The following is a 21,572-nucleotide window of genomic DNA, read 5'->3' as shown; positions in this document are numbered from 1 at the left end:
AACTCGAGCTTCCCCTCGTGTTCCCGTTGGGGTCGTGTCATGGCCCTAGCCCCTGACCCGGGCTTCGGACAAGATCAACACCCCCGGATTCCTTTAACAGAATACCCTTAAGCTTGGAGGGGCAGGTGATGGTCATACCTCCCCTCCCCCACCACAAGGTCATACAATGCCTAACCACAACCCTAACAAAGTTGTGACGATTGCTACGAGGTAGGCAAAAACCAAATGGCCAGTGCCAATTTGCCATGTGGAAAAATTCCTACCAGGCCCCTTAACGGCGACCAACCAAGGTCCATAGCAAGGCCAGTGCCTAAAACCTGCAAAATAGGGAGGGAGGGAGGGCGGGTGATTGAGGAAGTGAGCCAAAGAGGAAGCCCTCCGGCTTGCACCTCAGCTTAAACGGACCCAACCACACACACCCCGGCCAGCGGATTGGCTGGCCGGGCTCTGACATGGCCGGGATCCCCCGGGCAACGGGGGACAAAGTCCCCTGCCCCCAGTGGGGAGTGGGTGGCCACGTGATCCACCGCAACTCCTCCCCACTGAGAAGTGGAGCAGATTTGCATGTCAACACCCTGTAGCCACCCCCTCGTTGGGAAATAACTCACACAAGGAACTATAATGCTTATCTTTTCTAGAACTCATGGAAAGAGAGATGCTCTAAGATATTAGTGCTGGCTACATGCTTACAGATTGTGCTCGTGTAACAAATAAAAATAGAAGGTCAACTCCCAGCACTGTAGCATGCACTTTTATATTCAAAAAGCTCCAATTACACACCAGGTAGCAGTTCTGTTTCCAGTCAGATTCTGCTGATGTAGTTTAACTATTAGATTTCCAGAAATCAGCAGAAGTGCTAATCCTGCCAATTAGCCAATTTCCACCTCACACTCTCAACATCATGCAATTATTGGAGTAGTTAATGAGTAACATGCATTCAGCTTCTAAGGCCATCATCAGCAATGTCCTGAAAGGTTGCTGTGCCAAGAGAGTACTAAATAGAATGACTGGACCTGTTTTAAACTTTACGAATTATTTAGTTTACAATCCTTCATATAAGGCAGCCACACCATGCTAAATGCAAGTGAGCTGAAAAAGGCAAATATGCTTGCTTCAGGGTTAACATACTAGTTTTAGAAGGTAAAGGTATGCATGCCCATGTCCAAACATGTGTTAATATTCAACTAACCACTGGAGGGCAACAAGTATATTTCCCCAGAATTCAAAGCATATATTTTCCAGTAACTGGTCCAACCAGTATCTTCTTTATAAAACTTATTTAAAATAAAAAAGGGGAAATATCCCTAGAAGTCTGAGTGCATTAAGCATGTTCAGAGTGGCAAAAAAATATATCCTTATGCATTTCTAAATCATTTACAGATCACAGAAATAAATATTACTTCAGAAAATTTGAAGTCCTATACTGAATTTCAGAACACATAGCTGCTAGTGTTCTGCTAAAATGGTGTGCATTACAGAGTAGAAGATCTACACTTAAGCTGATCATGCACACAGGAAGTTGTATGAAGAGTCAGATGCTACAAGGTGCTGCTGACTCCACAGAAAGTTCTTCAAGTACGGTACTTCCCATTTATTTTTATTCATATGCAATTAGCGTATGTCCAACATGAGTTCAGAGCAGAGTACATGGGGTTCCAAGTTAGTCTCTAACCAAGGACTAGCTTGGCTTCAATTTACTTAGCTTTAGAAACAGAGCTACACCAGGTGCCATCAGGCTGTGATGTGGAGCTATGAAACCATTTCATTGTATGAATGCAGCATGATTACTCTTAATTATTTAATAGCACTGCTAACAGTATTTTTAGTTTGAATTCTTGTGGCAGGCGATGAATTTGGATTCAAAATTATCTGGATGCAGTATTCACAGACCAGATTGTGATCTTCTGTTACCCACACTGAGGGAACAGATGATGTACAACAGTGGTCTGTTCACATGGAACTGTGCCCAGATTATTGCAGGAAAAAATCCTGTACTATCTGCAGGTCTCCAGAGCCACTATGGTGGATTCAGGCATGCACATTTCCTCACCAGCAGAGGAAAAAGAGACACATATGTTGTTAATGCAAGATAATGTGGCTTCTAAGCCTAGGTGGGGAAACTGTAGTCAATTCTTGCTCCACAGTATTTGCGGAAGGCCACCTGATTAAAATATGTTTAATGAGTAAAAAGCAAATACAAAGGAGCACCGTGATGCTCCATGCCAGAAATACTGTGGAGAATTCTCTATGGTGCCATACAGGTTGCAAATGAGAATTCTGAAAAGAGCTGCTGGGAAGCAGCAGCAGTGGGGGACTGTCTATATTAGAAAAGTACACTGTGTTACTAACACAGATTAGCATTCTCTGTCAAAACATATTTGTTCACACAAATTTTCCTTGAGGACTGGTAACAATAGGGTGTTACAGCTCACTTAAAGTTTTAACAGAACAAGCAATGTATTAACATGCTTTTAATGCCTCAACAAGACACATACTAAGGGGCTGGTTCAGACATAATATTCCTAACTTCATAATCCATGGAAGACAGTTTATGAAGTTTCTAACTTCAACAGGACTGAGAGTCCTGCCACTGTGCACCAGTTTTAAAGCAGATATCCTGTTTCTTTAAAACAAAGTTCCCCACTCTGCATGTAATCCAAAACAAAGGAAGATCTCCAAGTCAACACTAGTGAACAAGGGGAAGAGACCACATGAACAATACTTGTTCCTGGCTTCAAAACCATAGTTTATGGTTTATGAAGCCAGGAACATAACACTTGAACTGTTCTTTTAACACATGCTGGTTTATTAGCATTTTTTAAAATCTACAGTGGTACCTCGGGTTACATACACTTCAGGTTACATACACTTCAGGTTACATACACTTCAGGTTACATACACTTCAGGTTAGAGGCTCCTCTAATCCAGAAATAGTACCTCAGGTTAAGAACTTTGCTTCAGGATGAGAACAGACATCACGTGGCGGCGGCGCGGCAGCAGCAGGAGGCCCCATTAGCTAAAGTGGTGCTTCAGGTTAAGAACAGTTTCAGGTTAAGAACGGACCTCTGGAACGAATTAAGTACTTAACCCGAGGTACCACTGTATATTGTATTATGCCTGTGGCACTAAAGCCTTTGGAACAGTTTGGCTAATGGTGTGAAATATTTGGGAAATTAAAAAGGGAAACTAAGAAAACTGCAGCCTGGCTTTTCAGAGAGAATGCAAAGTTGTCAAACTGATTAGTTTTCAAAGCCACATACAGGGTAAGTTGCATATGGAAAAGAGGTACTGTGTGGGACATAGTTACAGGTAGGTAGCCATGTTGGTCTGCCGTAGTCGAAACAAAATAAAGAAATTCCTTCTAGTAGCACCTTAGAGACCAACTAAGTTTGTTATTGGTATGAGCGGTATCTGAAGAAGTGTTCATGCACACGAAAGCTCATACCAATAACAAACTTAGTTGGTCTCTAAGGTGCTACTGGAAGGAATTTTTTTATTGTGTGGGACATAGTGAGGCTAAAGGACAAGGAGAAAAGTATAGAGTAAGCAACGGCTTGAAGGGCAAACATGAAGGATAGATAGTTGGAGAAGAAGATTTGAGGATGAAGAACGGAGGTGGCAAGGAATCCGTGACACAAACTAATAAAGGAGGAGATTCTGAATAAACTTTAGAAATACTCCATGACCCTCCCTGCAAACAACAGGCACATTTGCTCTGTGGTCACAAGAATCAAAAGCAGAAAGAGCCACATGGAATTTGATCCCATGTCAGAAGACCATTGTGCCTAGCAGCATAAAAATCTACCTGTGCCCCAAAGATGCTTTGGTCAGTGTCATTATCTTCTGTCTCATCAACATCAGTTTATCATGAGTCTAGAATCTTAGAATCCTTTGCCAAGAAAAAAATGAAGTTGTAGTCTCCAAGGCAAGCATCATAGATCAGAACTGCCTCTCTTATTCACTAGATGAGACTCAATAAAGATAATTTGGAACAGTATTTTGTTTTGTTTTCATTAACTTATAGACCAAGATGACAGGTGATAGATCTAAAGTTTAGATTCTGACAAGGAAATTCAGTTGTGGTTTCTGCTGTCACTGCAACCACCTAGCATGGAAGTCCCCCCAAAACCACCAGTCTGAGTCCTCAACACCACCTTCGAGAAGAGCTCTGTAAGCTCGACTGCTGGGCAGTGATGCTGGCAGTAAACCAGCAGAGACTGAATTTCTATAGACCACAGTAACGTCCCCTTCCTCAACCCTCAAGTCTGCCCTGATGCTGCACCATGTACACAGGTGGGAATAGCTGGATAAGACCACCCTGCTCACCCACCCAGGACTCAGTGATACAGAGCAGATCAGCTCTTCATCCACAGTTGGATCATGGATGAGGGATATCTTATTCAGAGCCAACCTGGCATTCAACAGCAGCAGCAGCAGACTTGAAGGTTGGCTGATAAGAAAAAGTACTGATAAAGTACGTCACTTGTTGGGTACCTAGACATTTAACATTGTGTCCCAGGTCCTCTAGCCGAAACCAGTAAACGGTTGGGTGAAAAGAATACCTAAAACTCTACATAAAACTCTAAATTTGTTTTCCCTATGGTGTCTGAAACAAATAATGACATCAGTAAAATGTTTAGCAAATTTAAGTCAAGGCACAAGGGGGAAATGCAGCTTCACATCCCCAATGTTCAGCTGATTATTATTAAATAATAAGATGCTCACTGGCATACAACACCACTTGTTTTGGAACCCTCTATCTCAAAATCACTACTAAAGAATCTGTCCCAATTTTGAAAAATTAACATACCCTACAAGCAATTTGACAGACCAAGGCTTAGCAGTGCAAATGTTGCATTAAGCATTTGTGAACTGTAGATTTCTCTCTAATGTGCATAGCAAGAACAGAACATGTTCTCTCAATGCAGGCAAGTCTTGGAATGAGCAAACAAAAAACCAAAAAGAGTGCTCAACTGGCTCTTCTAGCCAAGACACCAACTAACGGCACACACTCTTGACTGCATGCAAAGACATGGACTTGTGCAGGGCTTGAAATATTCTAGGCATCTGCCCACCAAAATGCTTAACATGATGCTGGAACTCAGAGAGACAAAATATTTCTCCCTACTGAATATATACAATGAATTTCAAAAATCTGGTGGCTGTTAGATTCAAAATTGGCTTTAATCGTTTCTATCAGAAAACAAAAAATAAAAAGAATCATAAAAGTGTGTCAAACCCACACAATGTCCACTGGCGTCTCAGCTCATTTGTACAACCATCTGACTCAAAATAGTAATAATGCTGAAAGTACAGAATCCAGTACTCACAGGCCCAATCCACATGATTGCCACCCCTCAGAATCAAAGTGTGTGTTCAGCCATAATATATACCAGCCCTGTGCATACTGGAGTATGTGCATAGGCCTTTTTCCAACATTATCTTCAATGTGTGGCTATCAGGCATCCCTAGTGGTCAGAGATAGCAGGTACAATCCCACTCCACACTGCATGGGCTCCACACAACTGGAGCTCTCTGTTGATCAGTTCAGCAATATAGAAATAAAAGTCAAGGCTTTGGGGGTAAAGACCTCAGACAGTAAGTAAAATAGTAAGAGAAACTAAAATGAGTTGCTAAGAGTTTACAACCATATCCTCAAATAAAATAGCAAGTTAATTTTCAGATGGCAATAATTTACTATGAATTCTTCAAAACTCCAAAGAGAGTCAGATACTTGTTAAGAAAAGAAACTGCACTCTACTACCATCAGTCTTGCTCCCTCGTCATGCATGCTTGCTCTACCTACCAAAGCTGCTTTGGGGTTGCTGAACAATGTCCAAATGATCTAGCCTTCTAGGCAATCTCTACTGGCTAACAGATTTTATGCTTCTCAGTTTTCAGTGCTGACGTTTTTGACACTAGCTGAAGTCTGAGACACTTCAGAACTTAAACATTCCTTCGTCCATGGTTGCAGATGCATGCTAAGTAGGGATGCAGCCAACATTTACTCTTCAGCAGTTTGAACAACACCCTATCCCCTCATATTCCAGCCAGCTAAATCAGAATACTTGGTTTTAAGAACAACTTAGTCTCCCAGTCAGTCTCGGTGCCAAAGAATCTACCCATTGTCACAGTCATGCGTTTTATTTTTTAATTGAGGAGTACTGGATGGAAAGCATGGCTGAAAAAGCTCTCACTGCTAATTCCAGATACTAATAATAATCCATTACAAAACACCCCTTTATAAGCAAGTGACTACTTTAGCTGCAGATCTTATGTGGATAATTACAGAGAAATATATTCTAAAGATATTGCTTTTTATATTAATGAATGGCATAAGAAAGAAAGCATAGTTCCCCACTTTACTTTAGAAATAATCCTATTGAGGGTATGAAATATTTTGCTGTAATTTCTTTAACTGCCTGAAAAATCCCTAGAGTTGAACAGCTTGGGCAGTGCAAAGTAGGGGTGAGGTGTTTTGTTTTTTAATTAATGCAATGCTATTTATGAATTGTGCTAGAGAAGAAACTGTTATCTGTCAAGGTAAGGGAGCTAACATTCAGGAAAATAACTACAATGAAAAGGTACAATGGCCATGAGTTTTGGCACTGGCTATAACATTGTTTTACTGTTTTTAATGTATGCTGCTCTGACCTCCCCAGGAACAGCAAAATATAAATTATTTTAAATTAAATAAATAATGTGTTTTAAGTTTCAAAACCACTGCTACAAAACACTGGTATAAGGAAGTGTGGAAAGAAGAATATGAGCAGGACTATCTGTCTGCTCATAAACATAATTAGATCATGAAGATTTGCACTTTAGCAACAACTAATTCAGAGCTCGGTGATACTGAGGGCAGCAACTGTTATTAAGCAAAGATAATATCTAGGACTTCAAAGCAATACTTCTGCAATGTAGTATTTCATGGCTGAACTAGCAAAGTTTAGGTACAATGTTATTTGTTGAGCTCTCCTGCCATACATTCTTCAGGGACCTGGACTTACATAACAGTAGCCCCTACTAAGACTATAATTTCACCACCCACTATCCTCGTCTGACAGTATTTCCCACTACCATAATACCATTGCTCTACAATTCACAAAAGCATAGTGTGAAACCTCAAACTGTATTAGATTACAAACGTGGGGATACTGCAACTATTCAACCTTTGTGCAAAGATTATCTAACTATATAAACAATTCCACCAATCCAGTTATGGCCACCTCAAAAGCATATTATTTCCATGGATCGGGAAATACAAAACTAATTCTTGTCAAAAGAATTATCATTATAATTTAGAGAATGCCCCCACAGCTTGGTGGATTAGGGCATATCAAACTATAAATGAATGGGTGAATCCATTTAAATCAAGTGTCCAATTCTAAAAGTCAAGTGTTTCCAGAATAAGCATGCTTAGTACGTAACCTCTTAGTATTAATTTGCAGCTATAGCTTTTATACCACCTAGCAGTGTAATTCAATATATTTCATCATACAACCCACAAACCTTTTGCTCTGCCCATTAATATCCATTCAGAGGTGAGACAGATTTCTGCTTGGCTTTCTGTGTATACAAAAAGAATATATACACATTCTTGACTGGTGCCAGTCATACCTCTTAGGGGAAGATATTCCAAAGCTGGGATATTACAACAGGAAATACTCTCTTGTTTGTGAATACATAGGAAAAGAGTCTCAACTGAAGATCTTACGACCCAGGCAGGCAGGTATGGAAAATAGTGTTTCAGTGTCATGGCGAACAGCATTGTTTCATCAAAGCCAGGCCAGAGTCAACATAATGATCAGAAGACACAGTACTTATGCTCTCCAAACTGAAATAGAACCAGTGAAAAGTTTCAAAGGGGGGGGGGGATCAAGCATAAATACAGCTGCAGAGCAGCACATGTGTGACTCAATGCTTCATTAACACTCCCTTACCAGAAAGAATTAGAATTGAAAGGTGGGAACTGTTCACAAAAGACAGTACTAAAGAAAACACAACACACTGGGGAAATCAAATGGTGACAAAATAATCAGCATAACTATATCATCCCATAAGGGTTGCAATGCAGTGCCAATCTCTTGCTTAAACCACTTAAATGAGGCCAGGATCAAAACCCAGTGGTGACAAGTAAGATCTTCCCAATACTGCAAGACAATTCAAATACAATCAGTTGGGGAAGAACTAATTAAAGCAGTTGGGTGGAGAATTGTGATTGACACAGGAACTGAAACATAGAAATGGGTGCTTTGAGACAATACATTTTATATAGAATATAAGTAATGCCATATATGATCAGCACCATGACCAACTATGAGAGTCCTCAGCCCCAGCTGTTATTTATGAAACATCTAACTTTGTGCTAGGTGCCAAATTCTCACTTGAATGCTGTTATTTCATTATAGAGGAGCACAGAAAAATAATTTTACCTGAGCAGGATGTATAACACATATGCTCTTGAAGATTATATTTAAACAGAGAATCTAGCATACTGAGATTCTCAAGTTCAAATTTTAGAAAAGCCCATTCCTAGCCCTTACAAAATATTAATGGTAGGCTAGAGGTAGAGTTGTTGCAAGGTTAAATACCATAAACTGTTGACAGGGGGCAGCAACAGGGCTTCAGTGTCCTACAAGCTCCTTCCTCATCTCATAAATGTTGGAAACAGAATACGTTATTGAAAATAAGCAGAAAGACATTAAATTCTTTAATTCATTCTGGCCACAGAATTACGCTTGATATAGAATTATGATCTTTTTTCAAAGTAGAGAACGCACACATTTTATTATCAAGAGGAAATATTCAGAACTCAATTATGTGCCAGAGAACAACCTTCTTGCCAATTTACCAGAGCCTCATTTCAATCACATTCTGTGGCAATGAGTGCCATTATACAATTAATTGCATATATTCATGGTTTAGTTAGGTAATTTTAGTCTCTTGACTAAATAGACTCACAAGAGCCTGCTCTTTAGATGAGTTTCTATAATTTCATATACTTCAGGATATGCCAGGCCCAAGGGAGCCTTGGTGTTACTGACATACTACATCTCTAATTTTGCTGAGTGGGGTCCTAGACTTGTACCCCCAGGTCTTGCCTAACAGCATAACTTGTAATAATTTTTTAACACCAACTAATACATGTCAATCCTACACACATTTCCCACTGTTTTCCCACTGTTTTCCCACTGTTTTCAATGGAACATACTAATCACACTTACTTTGAAGTTCCCTTGCCTCAAAAAATGATCTCATAACTACATAATTCTCTTAACTACCATCAGCAGGTTAAACTCTTTTCAATGTATAAAATTTAGTAATATCTATCAGTTCCCTTATCTACTAATTCATCAACAAAGAATTCTCTTTGCTTCATATGCTTGCTAAATAACTGGTGATTTCAAGAGACTCTAATTTATCTTTTAATTTTTTTCTTTAATTTGTATTAAATTCCACTAGTCTACACTGCAACTATGAGATTTTTTAAAATGTTGTTTGTTCTGATTCAATGGTAAAACATGGTTTTCCTGGGGAAAGCACTGAGACAAAAAACTAAAACCAAAAACTGCCTGGACATGGAGCTTTAAAGCTTGGCCCTGTACCTAGAAAGGTAGCATAAAAGGCAGTCCAGACGAGCCCTTGGGTCATGGTACTCCATGCTCTGGTCATTTCCAGACTGGATTATTGCAATGTGGCTACATGGGGCTGCCCTTGAAAACAGCTTTGAAACTTCAACTGATTCAAATTGCAGTGACCAGATTACTGGCTGGGGTTACCTTTAGAACTCGTATAACCCTTGTTCTAAAACAGCTGCACTGGCTGGCAGTTCATTTCAAAGCCCAATTCAAGGTTCTTTGGTTACTGTTTAAAGCCCTGAATTTGTGAGACTGCTTCCTTCTCTACAGACCACCTTGGATGTTAAGATCAGAAGAGAGGGCCCACTTGGTAGTTACCAAACCCTAGATATTTGGAAACGAGGTGGCCCAGAAGAATGCATTCTCTGCGGCAGTCCCTAAATTGAGATGTGTGTGGTCCCTTCACTATACAGCTTTTAGCAAATCTTTACACTGGCCTTTGAAACATGAGATGGTGTTTTCAAAACCCACCCTATTTCTGTGACTGTAATTAATTTTAACTGTTTTTAATACTGAATTTTAAACTGTTGTAACCCACCCTGAGACCTGCTGGTGAAGGGTGGATAATAAATTTAATAATAATAACAACAACAACATGCAATACTTAAAGTTACTTATAGAAGTACCGTATTTTTCACTCTATAAGACGCACCAGACCACAAGACGCACCTAGTTTTTGGAGGAGGAAAACAAGAAAAAAAATATTCTGAATCTCAGAAGCCAGAACAGCAAGAGGGATCGCTGCACAGTGAAAGCAGCCATCCTTTTTGCTGTTCTGGCTTCTGGGATAGCTGCGCAGCCTGCATTCGCTCCATAAGACGCACACACATTTCCCCTTACTTTTTAGGAGGGAAAAAGTGAGTCTTATAGAGCAAAAAATACGGTAAATATACAAAACAACAATTATCTAATATCTAAGAGAAAATAGCAATAAACAAACAAACAGGCCATACATCTTTACTGGCTTAGTGGAAAAGACTACTAAAATAATGATTTCCATACTCATGAAACAAGCAGGAGTGTGTATGTATGATGCAGAGAAGAGTTTTTGCTGCAGGGCAGCAGCCTTGCTACAGAAAAAAATCTTTGCTCACCCTCCTGCTAGTTGCAAACCTGCCAGGAAACACGTTCCATGGTGTTGAGAAGTGGAGCATGTATTCAAAGAAAAGTTTGTTGAAATGCTGTGTGGAAAGGGGGAGAAAGTTTCCTTTATTACTCATTTTAAAATATCCGTATCAGGTATGGGAAGCCTCTGACTATCCAGATGCTGTTAGACTACGACTTTCATCATTCCTGACCGTTGGTCATGATTCCTGGGCTATGGAGTTAGAATCTAACAACATAAAGTGGGCCACAATTTCACCATCTCTGGTATTTTTGAATGCTGATTTGGTACAAAGGCAAACACTAATACAGTAAAGACTGAAGACAAAGATGAAATCTAGTCTGAAGTTTAGGTTCCTAATATGTTAGGCAACTCTAGAAATGTGTACATGTATTCACTGGCCTGAATCCGCAGTACAGGCAATTTCAACACTAGCATAATGTCTCAGTGAAAGCAATGTCTCATTCCTAGAAACATAAGAATGCTTAACATTGGAAACAGGCAGAGAAGGTTCTTAAATACTGCAAAGAACTATTTCATGGTGCAGCAAATTAAACTGCATTCATTTTCTGTGCCTTTGCAACAGATAGAAATAAAATAAACACGCCATTATGGAAAGTCAGTACATGAAAAACCCTGAAATTTCTCCAACCTTAGAATTGCTATGAAAGGAGAACTGCAGCAAGAATTAGATTTATTTAACATTTAACAAATCTGACTTAATTTATTAGGCATGAAGTAAGGATTTATGTGCAGCTCTCTCACTACAGAAAGCTAGCCATCTTCTATTGATTACACATTCAGATTTAGCAACCCAGTTACTATTTTGATTGACTTAGTGATTATTTCATAATCTGATGTAAATATATGGCTTTAAAAACTAGTTTGAAAGAATTATCCTAAAGTCTTGGAAGCCCAACAAGCTGATAGCTACACAGATTATAGTACAGATTAATTCCTCCAAGAAATCTGCCAATATAGAGTGGTATCCAATGCTTCCATTCTGTTAGCATAAGAGACTTGCAGTAGCAGAACAGAACTTGTACTACATGTGCCCTCAAAATCAGCTCCAAAGGGAACCCTCTGGAGAATATTTTGGGTGGAACACAAAGAAAAAAAATGAAATGGAAATATCACTACACCAGCAAATCTCTGCTGGCACTGCTTTAGATACAACCTTCAGCCTTGATTTCAATATACTCCAGCGCTTACCTTCTCAAGAAAGAGATGAGAATTGTCTTCAGACAAGAAAACTATGAGGGGAACCCAGACTAAGTGAACTGAATATCTGCTATTCAAATCAATGGAACAAATCAGTCCTGACATATTTGTCATAGTTCATCTAACTTAGTCTGGATCCAGCCCAATGAATTTAAATTTCAAGGATGCAGACATAAGGCTAGAATCCCTCTCACTTTTCCTTCTTTTTTCTTTATCACCTTAATTCTTTTAACTGAAATCACCTTAACAAAAATAAATATGAGAATCCAAAGTACAGTGGTATCTCGGTCAACAAACTTAATTCGTTCCGGAAGTCTGTTCTTAAACCAAAGCATTCTTAAACCGAGGCGTGCTTTTCCTCCTGCCACCGGTGCCCTTCCACTGTTTGGCTTCCATTTGTCTTCCGGAGTAAAGTTCGTTAACCAGAACACCTACTTCCGGTTTTGCGGAGTTTGTTGCCCGAATAGTTCATTAACAGGACTGTTCATAGACTGAGGTACCACTGTATATTCACTATGAACTTGTTTATTTTACTCGTGGTAGGCAGGCAAGAAAGGAACAGGAGTCCAGTAACATCTGGAGGGCATTATGTTGGCTACCTCTGGCTTAGATACTGCTGTGCCTAAGCCAGAGGTAGCCAACATGGTGCCTTTCTAAGCTTTGCACATGTGATACAAGTCACAGAAACATAAGAAACTGCCTTATAGTGAATCAAACCATGGGTTCATTTAGTACAGTATTGTCTACACCAGAGGTCAGCAAACTTTGTCAGCAGGGGGCCGATCCACTGTCCCTCAGACCTTGTGGGCGGCCGGACTATATTGGGGGGGGGGGGAATGAACAAATTTCTATGCCCCACAAATAACCCAGAGATGCATTTTAAATAAAAGGACACATTCTACTCATGTAAAAACATGCTGATTCCCAGACTGTCTGAGGGCTGGATTTAGAAGTCGATTAGGTCAGATCCAGCCCCGGGCCTTAGTTTGCCTACCCATGTTCTACACTGATAGCAACCCTTCAGGGTTTCAAACACAGGCCTTTCCTAATCCCACCTTGAAATGCCACACATTATGTACTCTTCCACCGAACTATGCCCATCTCATTTTTCAGAAACCAAGTTCTAGTAGTCCCCAATATCTTAAAGAGTACAACCATCCATTTTTTATTTATAAATGTGAATAAGGCAAGGAAATTAACACCCAGAATAGAAAGGGGGACCCATATGGCACAACTCAGGTGGCTGGGTTTCCAAAAAAAGTTTTGCAACCCTATAGAAACCTGAATACTTGTGTAACACACTGTGAGGGCAATATTGCAAGGTACATTTCCCTGCATTTACTAATGGAGAAACATGCTTAGGATCATGTTTTAAGTCATGTTTAACAAAAACTCAAAACTAAATTCTGTTTTTCTTAGTATACATTAATTGAGTGTATGAAATATTTGGATTTTTGGAGCCCAGAATATACAAAACTCTGCCCAAAGAAAGACCTCTACTTCATTCTTTCTCCAATTATTATTTCTAAAGAGCCTCCATTAAATAGTTGCTATCCATAAATCAAACTGAAACAGACTTGCAATCTAAAACAACAGACCCACAAGGCTGAAGAGTGAATTATGACAGCTATCAGTTTGATAGTGGGAAAGCAATGAGTACACTTTTAACAGGCAGCTGGAAGTTAGATTAATCTGTTGGTGTTCTTGCTAAGATTAAGGTGATGCAACTACTCAGAGGTCCTTGGATCTTTAATCGTTTTATCAGTCACTCCATCCCTATGAGCATAAAACTTTTGAGGTGGTCTTTTGGAACTGAGGTGGGAAATAAGGTCCTTGCAGCTGCTCATTCCCTGAATACTGAGCCTAGGATGTTCTTCTCCTTGTTGTGTGCTCTTTATGGAAGACAAAAGGTACAATCTCCCTTCTGTCTAGTGACAATTGCTAGACTGCCCACTCCCCTCATTGGTTTTACCAAGTCCATGTTTAGAATAAAAGTACTGTATGCACTGCCAGAAAAGACAGTCTTTCTTTATTGTTGATATTACAGATGAGTTGTTTTACAAGCAGCTCAACCCATTTGTTTCTTGACTTCAGGAGACCAAGAGCTTGTCTAGAAAGCATATTCTCCTTTGGCTGCAGCAGAAAGCTAGAAGCAGAGGTGAGACACTAAGCCATTGGTTCTCAAAGGGTGTGAAGCATCATGCTGGTGTGGCAGGAGAGGATAGCAAGTGTGGTGAGAAGATTCAAGGACAATCAATATTATATTTTGGGAATGATTCATGTTCTTAGTGGTGCAGCAATGAAACTGCTAGCACATTTGCAAAGCTAAGCAGTCTGATATGGTTTCAAACGTAATGGGGGACCACATGTTGAGTGAGGTTCCTGTATTGAAGGGGATCCTCAGGGTCCTTTCCAACTCTAAGATTCTTAAGTATCTGCATTGTTTTATACTTTCTGGATGCCCCATGATCATATGATAGAGTAGTCATGTTATAAATCACTGCTAGAAGTTGTTTCTTTTTATTTTCCCATGTATTTCGTATCAATAAAATATTCACTGTGGCATGAACAAATTTTTATTCTGAAAGTGTGGCCCAGAAACAAAAGTTTGAGAACCACTGCAGTAAGCACTGCTGGGTAGTGCTACAATCAATTTGTCTCTGCTACCTATGCCAACCCTATTCATCCATTCACACTAGGCTACGGTGATTAACAGGGGCATCACCAATATTTATTTTTTTTTGAGACTGCGCTAGAAGGCCTTCTTTATTTTTTTATTTTTTTATAAAATATTTATTAGGATTTTACAATAAACATAGGTTTTAAAAAATTAAGAAAATTAAACCAAAGATTACACATAAACAGAAAAAGAAAAAAGATAACAAGGATAATACCAATAAAACAAGAACCTAAGATAATACCAAAAAAACAAGGACCTAAAAGAGAAAAAGGAAAATACAAAATACAAAAAAACAGATGGCTAAAAAGGAAAGAGAGGAAAAAGAAAAAGAAAAAATCCATTTTTCAATATCTTTAGGCTCATTTACTTATTTCCTTGACCTCCTCACACCTCCCCTTTTTGTATTCCCATTTACAAAATCCTTTCAGCAAATCCTTACCCTCTTTCATTTATCTTTACTCTATATCTTAACCTATTATAACAATATATTTTCATCCATATAACAATCTATATTTGCATATTCTTATTAACCTTATTACCAAAACCACTTATTTCCATTCCAACATCATTTTAACATTCATTAATTTTACAGTATTTCTGCAAATAGTCTTTAAATTTCTTCCAATCTTTTTCCACCGACTCTTCTCCCTGGTCACGGATTCTGCCAGTCATTTCCGCCAATTCCATATAGTCCATCACCTTCATCTGCCACTCTTCCAGGGTGGGTAAATCTTGTGTCTTCCAATACTTTGCAACAAGTATTCTTGCTGCTGTTGTTGCATACATAGAGTTCTATCCTTCTTTGGCACCAATTGGCCGACTATGCCCAGGAGAAAGGCCTCTGGTTTCTTCAAGAAAGTGTATTTAAATACCTTTTTTAATTCATTATAAATCATCTCCCAGAAAGCCTTAATCCTTGGGCACGTCCACCAAAGGTGAAAGAATGTACCTTCAGTTTCTTTACATTTCCAACATTTATTGTCGGGCAAGTGATAGATTTTTGCAAGCTTGACTGGGGTCATGTACCACCTGTATATCATTTTCATAATATTCTCTCTTAAAGCATTACATGCCGTAAATTTTATACCTGTGGTCCACAACTGTTCCCAGTCAGCAAACATAATGTTATGTCCAACGTCCTGTGCCCATTTAATCATAGCAGATTTAACCGTCTCGTCCTGAGTGTTCCATTTTAACAGCAAGTTATACATTCTTGAAAGTATCTTTGTTTTAGGATCTAACAGTTCTGTTTCCAACTTTGATTTTTCCACCTGGAAGCCAATTTTTTTATCTAAATTATAAGCCTCTCTTATTTGATAATAATGAAGCCAGTCTCGCACTTTATCTTTTAGTTTCTCAAAACTCTGCAATTTCAATTTGTCTCCTTCTTGCTCCAAGATTTCCCAATATTTCGGCCACTTGGCCTCCATATTGAGCTTTTTCAGGGCCTTTGCCTCCATCGGTGACAACCACCTTGGGGTTTTGTTTTCAAGTAAGTCTTTATATCTTGTCCAGACATTAAACAATGCTTTTCTGACAATATGGTTTTTAAATGCTTTATGTGCTTTAACCTTGTCGTACCATAAGTATGCATGCCACCCAAAAACATTATTGAAACCTTCTAGATCCAAAATGTCTGTGTTCTCAAGAAGCAGCCAATCTTTCAGCCAGCAGAATGCTGCTGATTCATAATAAAGTTTAAAGTCTGGCAGGGCAAATCCCCCTCGTTCCTTTGCATCAGTTAATATTTTAAGTTTTATTCTGGGCTTCTTGCCCTGCCAGACAAATCTAGAAATATCTCTCTGCCACCTCTTGAAACAATCCATTTTGTCCAGAATTTGTAGTGATTGAAACAAAAACAGCATTCTTGGCAATACATTCATCTTTATAGCAGCAATTCAACCCAACAAGGAAAGCTTCAAATTTGACCATATTTCTAGATCCTTTTTCACTTCCGACCAACATTTTTCATAATTGTCTTTAAATAAGTTCCCATTTTTAGCTGTCATATTAATCCCCAAATATTTCACCTTCTTAACCACTGTTAAACCTGTCTCATTCTGAAACCTCTCTTTCTCAATCGATGTTAAGTTCTTCTCAAGGACTTTAGTTTTTAACTTGTTCAACTTAAATCCTGCCACATAACCAAATTCTTGGATCAGTTCTAATACTCTTTTAGTACTAGATTCTGGCTCCTGTAAAGTCAGTACTAAATCATCTGCAAAAGCTTTCAATGTGTATTGTTTAATTCCGACCTTTATACCCTTGATCAGATGGTCCCTTCTAATCATATTTAACAAGACCTCCAGGACCGAAATAAAAAGCAATGGAGAAATTGGGCAGCCTTGTCGTGTCCCTTTCTCTATCTTGAATTCCTCTGTCACCACATTGTTAACTATTAGTTTAGTTAGCCTTTTGTTCTGAATAAATTGCACTTATACCATTTTCAAACCCTTGACTGACCCCCATCCCCTGAAGATTTTTCTTCATAAAGCTCCAAGAAATATTGTCAAAGGCTTTCTCGGCATCTACAAAAATTAAAACTGCTTTGGTGTTAATGTCCACTTGCAACTTTTCCAAAATGTTAATTATATTCCTCGTGTTATCAGACAAATGTCTGCCTGGGAGAAAGCCGGCTTGGTCCTTGTGTATCTCTCCCACTAATACTTTTTTTAGCCTTTTGGCCAAAATGTCAGCAAATATTTTGTAATCCACATTTAACAGGGATATGGGTCGGTAGTTCTTAAGTTGTGTCTTTTCAGACTCAGTTTTCGGTATAAGTGTGATATATGCTTCTTTCCACGACTCTGGTGCTTTTTTCCCCTGCAAAATTTCATTGCAAACCTCCTTTAGTGGTTGAATTATCCAATCCTTCAAAGTTCTAGAGTATTTTGAGGTTAAACCGTCCGGCCCTGGAGATTTTCCCAACTGCATGTTCTGAATGGCACCTTCTACCTCCTGTTCCGTAATTTTATAGTTCAGCATTATCTTATTTTCTTGAGAGATTTTTTGTAATCCATTTGTTTTCAAAAATTGGTCTATATCAAACTCTTTCTGAGGCCCTTGTGTATATAACTGTTTAAAATACCTCTGGAAACATTTTCTAATTTCCACTGGATTCTGGATGTTCTTTCCATCCACTTCCAAATTGGCAATGGTATTAAGCTTTTGTCTTTTTTTCATCTGCCAAGCTAGCAATTTCCCACATTTATTAGCCGATTCAAAAGTCCTTTGTCTCATTTGTTTAATTTTCCATTCGATTTCCTGATTCATCATCTTCATATATTGCACTTGATGTAGCTTTATTTCTCTCAGAATCTCTTGTGAATTTGGCTTCACTCTCAGTTTCTTCTCGCCCTCTTTTATTTTTTCCAATTTTTTTTCTTTTTTCTCATTTTGAGCTCTCTTCTTTAATGAATTCTGTTGAATCAGAAACCCCCTCATAACTGCTTTACTTGCGTTCCAGATTACTCTTTTTTCCACGGTAGCATTCAAATTTATCTCAAAATAGTCTCTCAGAGTTTTTTGGGCCTTCTTGATAACCTCTTGATCTCTAAACAAGGTGTCATTCATCCTCCATCTGAAGGAACCGGTTGGTGTTAATTTCATCTCCATTTTCACGGCATTATGGTCGGAGCACGTCTTAGGGCAGATCTCTACTTTTCAAGTCTTAGGTGCCAGTCCTCTAGTTATCCAGATTTGGTCAATTCTTGTCCACGTCTTTTTGGCTTCAGAAAAGAAGGTTCCCTCTCTACCCAAGGGATTCCTAGTTCTCCAAATGTCAATCAAATCCATATTGTCAGTCAATTCAAAAAAAGTTTTTGGTAGTCTACCATCTTTAGTAACTACCTGTCTCTGCGACTTATCCATGTTTGTGGATACCACTCCATTCATATCTCCCATCAAAATAATGTTGTAGTCCATATAGTCCAGCAAAATCTCATGCAACTTCTTATAAAATTCAGATTTCCCCTCATTCGGTGCATATACTCCTACTATCAGAAATTTTTCTCCTTGTGTTTGAATTTCAATTGCTACAAATCTTCATTGGTCATCTTTAAAAACAAATTTCGGTGATAGGCTCTCTTTTGCATAAATGACTACTCCTCGCGTTTTAACCTTGTCCGATGAAATAAACTCTTGGCCCAGTCTCTTATTAATCAATATTTTCCTGTGTAGCCTTATCACATGTGTTTCCTGTAAGCAAATCAAGTCCAATTGTTCCTTTTTCAATAAATAAAAGACTTTCTTCCTTTTCTCCGGGGAATTGAGTCCATGAATGTTCCAGCTTAATAGTTTAAGAGACATGGTGTATTTAATTTATTTTTCCTCCAACTGCTCCCAATAAATCCTCTTGTTCTGACGGTGGTATCACTTTCTCTAACTTGTCCAATCCCGAAGGTGGTGATACTTTGTCTAATGTTCCTGGTCTTAGGGCTCTTGGCTCTTCTTCCACTCCTTTTTGCAGGTCTTCTTCGTGATCTCTCAGAAATTTTTCTTTATCCTCCACTGATCTTATTTTAAACTTTTTACCTTTAAAGGTAAAAGAAAGGCCTTGGGGGAATTCCCACCTGAAGATGGTTCTATTACCTTTCAACAGGGCCACCAAATCTCCGTAGTTAGACCTAAGGTCCAAAAGATGTTTCGGAATATCCTTAAATATCTCCACTCTTGATTCATGTATTTTTAAAGTATTCTGGTAGTGCAGACTCAATATTTTATCTCTCTCTTCTTTTGATCGAAGGGTGATCAAACTGTCTCTCACCCTGTTCTTTCTCCCTCCTCTTCCAAGTCTGAAAGCATTTACTATCTTAAAGTCTTGCTTATCATCCAGTTTCCAGAAGTCTGCAAATTCCTGTGTTAGAAAATCACTTAGGCTGTCTTTCTCAAGTTCAGGTACCGCCCTAATCCTCAGATTGGTCTGCTTTTCCTTCAATTCAATCATAGACAAAAGTGACTGATGGGCCCCAAGCTGTGACTGGTGGTCTCCAAGCTGTTTACATATCGGTATTATCTTTTCCACTGCAGCCACTGCTTTTTCTTTTGCTTCCTCAGCTGTCTTTTGATTTAATGCAGATTCTTGCAGCAATTTTTCAATAGATTCTGTATTTGAGTTTACCTTCTGCCCCAAATTGTTAATGCTTATAGTGTTCTGGTCAATTTTATTTGTCGCTTCAGTAACTTGTTTACTTAATTTATCTAAAGTTTCATAAATTTTACTTAAAACTGAAGTAAATCCTTCTTCCGATGTCATACCTTTTACCCCCGCTTGTGCCGGGTCTTCCCCTTGTGGTACAGGAGGGCCAGATGCAGATGCTCTGCGCTGTTGCAATGCTGCACTGGTCTGTTGGAGTCTAACCTTGCCCGATCTTGTTGTCTTTTCCTCCATAACACTTTGTCTGCGAGTCAAGGTCACTCCCATGATCAGGCTTGTTTTGCAGTGGAAAATTCCCTGGCTGGTTAGAAATGGAAAATTCCCCAGCCAATTGTAACAATTTCAGTGAGCCTCTAGGGGGACACAGTAACAGTCAGTAATAATAACAGTCAGTATCTTCCCAACTCTTCAAAAATCCCCCTACAGCAACGTTAATAACAGTTTCAAGTCCAAAGTATCTCACATGCAGAGTTGGCTATCAAAGAATTACATTGTCCATAAATAGTGCGGCTCTCAAAACGACAGTTCTATTAGTCTTGGCAATCTGTTCCCAAGGATTGAGTGGTGGTCTTATATCCCTTTTTCCTTCTCCTTTTTATTTTTTAACAGGCAGAAAATACTTTCCCTTCTTCCCTCCCCTCTCAATTCAGGGAGGGAGTTCTTTTTATTTGACGTTTGGGTTTGAATCTTTTAGCGCACCTCTCCCGGTCTTAGCTTAAACAGTCTTTGCTTTGATCTATATACAAAACGGAAGGTGGACTTCCTGTTTGCACCTTGCCGCTTCGGTACCAAATTTGACCTTCTTTTTCCTTTAGCATCCAATCTTAAAGCTTGACCTACTCACGGGTTGTTGTTTAATAGCCGAATTGTCACAGGAAAAGAGGTCAGCGCTCTCCGGCAACAGCTGCGCGGCTTCACTCCACGGAAGTAGCGATCCACTCTCAGCACCGCGTCAAACCCCCGTTTCGCTCCGGAGCCCCTCGCAGGGTTCCCTTGCAAATTGGGGGAGCGCTGAAGGTGCCCGCCGAGTCCCACAGTCACAGGCTTCACCTGCCTGTGGTTTTCGAGGGGGTCCCCGCTTCGCCGTAGCGGCCAGACCCGATTTCCGAGGAGCTATTCCCTCAATACTAGAGGGAATCCGCCATTGCCGATGGCGCCGCCTCCGGAAGTCCAAACAGGGGCCTCACCAATAGACCCCACATAGCTTGCAAGTATTAGGTGCATGGATAGAAAGAACACTCCTAGCACTTAAAAAAAGCTTCAGATTAAAGAGCTAGAGTAGGAGGCTGCAACCTTGTCATTTTTATTTTATGTAGGACTGAATTTTATTACTTGATACTAAAAAGCAAGGGGCATAGTTTCATTTAGGCATTCATTTGTGACATCTGAGTGTAGATGAAATCACTTATTTTGTCTAATTCTGTGTGTGTGTGTGTGTGTGTGTGTGTGTATACATACAGTTTAAAAGCAACCATGATGCTTACAGAATGCTCAAGAATGGTTCAGCAGCTGGTGTGTTATGACAGCTGTTTCTCTTGTTCTGTACTATCATGCTCTCCCCTTGTGTTTCTTTCAACCATTTGTCACATCCATCTGTTCCTCCTTATTTCAGGCTTCATTTTAAGATATTCGGGACAAGTACTGGAAAGGGAGGGGCCATTTTGCATATCACCTTTGGAAATTATGGCAATGCTAAGAAGAGAGGGATCCAAGTATTTTGAGTATGCAAATGTTCCATGGTGTAGTGCTCCTATTTCATAGGAATCATATATA

The 21,572-nt window shown here is 39.3% G+C and overlaps 1 protein-coding gene across 7 annotated transcripts in view; it reads right to left on the bottom strand.

Annotated features, from left to right (window-relative positions):
- Positions 1-21,572, bottom strand: part of PPFIA4 (PTPRF interacting protein alpha 4) — a 116,034-nt gene that overhangs the window by 93,056 nt on the left and 1,406 nt on the right. Inside the window, exon 2 of one of the 7 annotated variants that reach the window (XM_081010580.1) lies at positions 10,733-10,819. The exons of the other annotated variants lie outside the window; for them this stretch is intronic. The gene's annotated coding sequence lies outside the window, so the exon portion shown is untranslated. The remainder of the gene's footprint in view (positions 1-10,732; positions 10,820-21,572) is intronic. 7 annotated transcript variants of the gene reach the window in all.

This window comes from Podarcis pityusensis (genome assembly GCF_964106645.2).
Source record: "Podarcis pityusensis genome assembly, chromosome: 6".
In the NCBI taxonomy this organism is placed as follows: Eukaryota; Metazoa; Chordata; class Lepidosauria; order Squamata; family Lacertidae; genus Podarcis; species Podarcis pityusensis.
This window is presented reverse-complemented; position numbering and strand designations above follow the sequence as displayed.